General features: G+C 45.7%; 1 pseudogene; it reads left to right on the plus strand.

The window, feature by feature from the left end:
- The first annotated feature begins 1,220 nt into the window (after nt 1-1,220).
- LOC147460488 (uncharacterized) lies at nt 1,221-5,122 on the plus strand (annotated as a pseudogene).
- Nucleotides 5,123-5,851: the final 729 nt, after the last annotated feature.

Raw genomic sequence — 5,851 nt, forward strand, 5'->3', positions numbered from 1 at the left:
ACCATCCATAGTCCATTAAGTAATCTTAAGGCAATGTCAAGACCATGTATGGCAAAGGAAAGATCAAATACACAAGCCGTAGGTCAAATCCGGTTGTGTTTTTCTACGAAAAAACGCAAACGGACTTCGAAAATGGCTTCTATGCCTACTAGAACCATCCGTAGTCCATTAGGTAGTCTTTAGGCAATGTCAAGAGCGCGTATGGCAAGCCGTAGGTCAAACGGATAGAAGAAACGCCAAATACACAAGCCGTGGGTCAAATCTGGTTGCGTTTTTCTACGGAAAAACACAAACGGACTGCGGAAATGGCTTCTATGCCTACCGAAACCATCCGTAGTCCATTAAGTAGTTTTAAATCAAAGTCAAGAGCGTGTATGGAAAGCCGTAGGTCAATGGGTTTGAATTAACGCCAAATACACAAGCCGTAGGTCAAATCCGGTTGCGTTTTTCTACGAAAAAACACAAACGAATTTCGAAAATGACTTCTATGCCTACTGAAACCATCCGTAGTCCATTACGTAGCCTTAAAGCAATGTCAAGAGCGTGTATAGCAAGCCGTAGGTTAAATGGACAGAAGAAACACCAAATACACAAGGGATTGATCAGATACAATTACATTTTTCTACGAAAAAACGCAAATGGACTTCGGAACTAATTCTACGGTTACCGAAACCATCCGTAGTCGATTAAGTAGTCTTTAGGAAATGTCAAGAGCGAATGCCAGAGAGAAAGGGAGATAGCCGTTGGATGTTGAAGAAACTATGGAACTAAAAGAGGCAAAGGGGTTTTGCCCGCTACATGCATTGCCATGTACACCTGTGAGTGCACGTATGTGTCTACCCATATAGGATTTGACCAATAAAGATGAGATTTTGACCCGGTGGTCCTGATCTCCGTACACCTCTGGACCGAGGTGTATGGAGATTGGGCAAGACTAGAGAATGCGAGGTAGTTTACATTGTGAGGAGTATATATATTAAAACAACACTCATAATCATTGTAGATGGCAACGTCATCAACTAACATGGAGGAAAAGATTGCATACCCGTGCACGCGCTGCAAGTATCAAATCCTGCGCAAGCGTAGGATATGTAATGAGCATGTGTACAAGTACGAAGAGTTTGCTAAAGAAACCATACAGAATCTACGATACGACTCCTACAGAACGGACATTAATTTTCGCGACATAGCACCTACATCTGAGAGAGAGAAAAAGGATTATGCGTGAAGGTCCGACCAATATAGAGACAAGGATAGAAGCAAAAAAGGACTTACAGATAGAAGACGACAGCATGGAGTAGATGCTGGATGCCTTCTTCCAGACAAGCGAGGAGAACGCTAACGAAGCAGCACCAGAAGCCGTGCGCCTATCTCCTGAAGACATGTTGAGGAAGTTGGCACGTCAACCAATTTATGAAGGTGCCAAAATATCGACGCTTCGTACTTGTCTGGCATTTTTGAATCTTCAGTTAGTGTATGGGTGGTCAAATGCAAGCGTCACTGCTTTGTTTAGGTAGTACGTAATTTACAAAAGAGATTTTCCGATTGCAACGGTGACGTGCTTGGAGAGCTTTTTAATTTAATGTGGCTTAAACAGGTTGTTGCGGGAGAAACTTCTCTCAGCTGTCAATGAAATGCCCCCCTCCAGGCCAGATGCAAAGCAACTATTGATCTCAGTTGGCTTGGACTACAACAAGATTCATGCATGTCCAAATGATTGCACTCTTTTTCGCAATGAATTCGCAGATTGTCTGTCGTATCCTAAGTGCGGAGCAATGCGCTACAAACAAGATGCAGTTGGCGAGACAGTGCCAGCTAAAGTGTTGCGGCATTTTCCTATTATTCCTAGGATAAAAAGCATGTTTCATTGTGGTTCCGTTGCAAAGTTGATGCGGTGGAATTCTACGAATAGATCCACTGATGCAACATTTAGGGTGCTTGCTGATTCAAAGGCCTGGAGGCACATTGAAGATACCTGGCCACATTTTAAGGGTGAACCACGCAATTTGCGTTTGGGCATGGCAATGGATGGAGTCAATCCATTTGGCTTGAGAAGCTCGTCATGGAGCACTTGGCATGTGTGCTTTATCAATTACAACCTCCCACCGTGGATTGCCATCAAGAAGGGTCATTTGATATTAAGCTTGATTGTACCTGGTAAGTTCAAGGCAAAAAACATGGATGTTTATCTAGCTCCACTAGTTGACGAGCTCCAGGAGTTATGGCATGGGATCCACATAGCAGATGCGGTTGAACCAGTAGGACAACAGCATGCAAGGATCCATGGACTTCTTATGTGGACTATGCATGATTGGCCAGGATATGGAGAAGCTTCTGGTAATGGTTCTTGATTTACAAAATTCTCGTTATTCGCAAGCACTTTGCCTTGGCCTGATTCATGCTTTAATATATGCAGGGCTAACAACTTCGGGATACAATGCATGTCCAATTTGCAGACAGTCTTTGGATGTGCCCTATTCTGCCTCTCTTCGAAAGACAATTTATCAAGGCCACCACCGTTATCTTCCAGATGGCCATCACTTGCCCGAAGGTCAGCTTGGTCGCATTGAATGTCGTCCTATGCATGTACAAGAGTGGCATCACCGATGGGAGCAACATGAGGGGCAACCTGTTCCAGGAATGAAACGTTTGTCCATTCTCCATACGTTGCTGTACTGGGGTGATCTACTAATTAACCATTTGCTGGATCCAATGCATATATTCAAGAATGTGGGAGAGCTCCTCTAGAAGACAATCATGGGAATGAAAGACAATCGAGCTTCACGAGATGATTCGCAGTCAATTGGAAAGATGCTAGAGTTGTGGCCTTTCACCAATGTAGCTGGCCAAACAAAACTTCCAAGAGCGCCATGGGTATTGCTAAAAAAAGAAGAGAGACAAGTTAAAAGGGTGATTTCAGAGTTCAGGACGCCAACAGGATATATGCGATGTCTCAAGACAACATTCACCCGTGACGATCAACTGTCAGGACTAAAATCGCACGACTAGCATAAGTTCTTACAATTCATTCTTCCAATTGCGATCAAGGGGTGTTTAACGGAGGAAGTGCGGACCTGTATATACAAGATTTCAGAGCTAGTGCGGTGGATCTCTTCCAAGGAGATGCGGGAGGAATCTATTGCAGTGGCAAGGGCTAACTCCATTGAGGCAGTTTGCATGATTGAGAAGTATCTACCCACGAGCTGCCTAACTATCCAAATGCACTTGCTCGTCCATGTAGTAGATGAGGTTGCAGTGGTAGGTACAGTCCACAGCCGTTGGATGTTCTTTCTAGAGCGGTTCATGAAAACACTTAAGGGTTTTGTTCTCCAAAAAGCGCGTCCAGAGGGGAGCATGGAAGAAGGATGGCTAGTGCAAGAGTCTCTTGTATTGACTACCGAATTTCTATCCGTTTCTGACCCAGAAATGTCTCGACTGTGGAGCGATGAGGAGGATGCAAGACTGGTGGGAGAGGAACCGCAACGGCAAGGGGTGCCGAAGAAAATGAAGGACGCCATGCGAGAAAAGATCATGAAGTTCTGTATACTAAATTCAGTGTTGATGCAAAAATGGCTTGAAAGGGACGAAGAAGAGAAAGAGAGACGCAATAGGGAGCGACAAGATTTCAGGCGAAGCCGAACGACTAGAGGTTTACCCTTGCCAGAATCTAGCTCCTCTACCTGAATTCCCTACAATGGCATGGTTGGACAAGACAGTGAGAGCAGCTTGATAGATCAGAGAACCCATATCTCTAGAAGAGGAAGAGCTGGCTATTGGATGTGACTGGAAGTATCATACATACATGGCACTGTGGTCGCATGGAAAGCATTTCAGAAGACAACAAATTGACAGCAGAAGAAACACGTTTGACAGTGGGGTAATGGTTAGTTTCATGCAAACGAGCAGGGCCAGTGCCAGAGACACGAATGAGAGCACTAGCAACCTAGATTACTGTGGTATGGTGTCAGATATCCTGAAAGTAAGCTTCAGGTGATTTGAGATGTTTTTGTTGGATGTGAAGTGGTTCAAGGTGATTACTTCTGGTCGCAATGCAATGGTACGCTCAGATGGAAACATACTAGTGCAAATAGATTCTACAAAGGTTTGGACAGATGCGAGCGACACATTTGCTCTCCCTGAACATTGCGAGCAAGTGGTCTTTGTACCGGACCCTTGAGAGCAACAATGGTGGTTTGTGGTTCAGGTTGCTCCAAGAAATAAACAAGTATTTGAAGGGCAAGATCTCCTGGAGGAAAGTCAGTCAGACGACGTCCATACTACTGTGACATTAGATGAGATGGACGAAGGTATGGCAGAAGAAGCTGACAGATATACGAGGGATGACGCAGACGAGCCAGAATTGACACTTGTAGATGAAGATGCAATGGATAAAGAAAATCTGCCAGAACGAGTTGGGGCAGAGTTATGTTTGCAATTAGAGATAGACGATAATACGGTGCAAGATATTATTGATGATGCCTCACTCGTCGAGGCCTAGGCCTGTAAGTGTTTGTGTGAAGACGTTGATTTAAAATTAAGCTTAAAACTAATTTAAACAACTATGTTCTGACGCTTTATTTTACTTTCTTTGTGCAGGACTTTAGTATGGCAGACCAGTTTCCAGATCCTGCTTCTATGAGTGCAGATGCATTCATGGGCTTCGTTACACGGATGACGCCTGCTCAGATGGCAGAGGCTTCTCAGTATTAGGTAGCCAGAGGCACGGGTACTACGCCTCTGGGCTTCACACCCGAGGGTCCGACGCCTGGGGGGGGACACCTATGGGGGGGGATGCCTATGGATACGACACCTGCTTCTCCCATCACGACCGCTTCAACACCTAGGGGTGGGACAGAGGCGGGTACGTCCTCATCTCCGCAGCACAGGCGCACTCGCCGATCTCGGCGATTGTCAGGTGGAGGTGGTGGTTGCTGTGGAGGAGGGTCCACAAATGCTTCGACCCCTCCTCGCTCATGACCCCCGTCCTACCCAGGCACACCTCTCGACACACCTCTTGGAACACCTCGGACACCTTGGGGGGCACAGGATCCTAGTGCCTCCAAGCTCTATACTGTACGGGCAGATAGTTCTGTTGACATGGATAGAGTCGGGACTGAGATGAGACAGCGGATTCGCCAGCTCGTGGAGCTACAGTTTTCGATCAGCATTCTGACGTCTTGGGGTGAGCAGGAAAAGGACAAAGTCACTTACATAGTGGAGACCATCCTGAGAGAGTACCAGCCTGCTCCGGGTTCTGACGTTGTTCCGAGGAGGTGGATCAAGGGTATTGCACGAGACACCATGAAACATCGACGAGATGCAGCTCGGAAGGCTTTCAGGATCGGCTCGTCGAAGCCTTCGGGCATCCCACACGAGACGTGGCTACAGATCAAGGAGGATGAGCGAACAGTGGCCACACTGTTCAGACAGCAGCATGAGGCCGTGCAGATATGACAGATGACCAGGGGGACATCTCATCTTGGCAACGGAGGTTTCGACACCTTTCGCTATGAGTTTGTGAGTTTCTAATCCAATCTTAACTATGGCATTTTTTAAAACGCGATGAATCATGGATTCTTATTACTTTGATTTTTGTATAAACGTAGAATCTTGCGATGCATCGAGCCCTGGCACGTTAGGAGGAGTCATATAGATATCGCAGAGGTATCTATGAAGTATTGAATGATCTTGATGCTTCATGAGAGCCTGTAGACTGGGAGGCCTTATAGTCTCGCTGATCGCTTGAGGTGAGACATTAATATGTGTGAGTTGATTTAATTAAGTAAGTATATGTGAAGTAATATCAATACTAATTTTGTGAGTTGTCTTATGTGCAGGTTGTGATGCCTAG

This window comes from Adiantum capillus-veneris, chromosome 3, assembly GCF_014529385.1.
Source record: "Adiantum capillus-veneris isolate H3 chromosome 3, ASM1452938v2, whole genome shotgun sequence".
Classification (NCBI taxonomy): Eukaryota; Viridiplantae; Streptophyta; class Polypodiopsida; order Polypodiales; family Pteridaceae; genus Adiantum; species Adiantum capillus-veneris.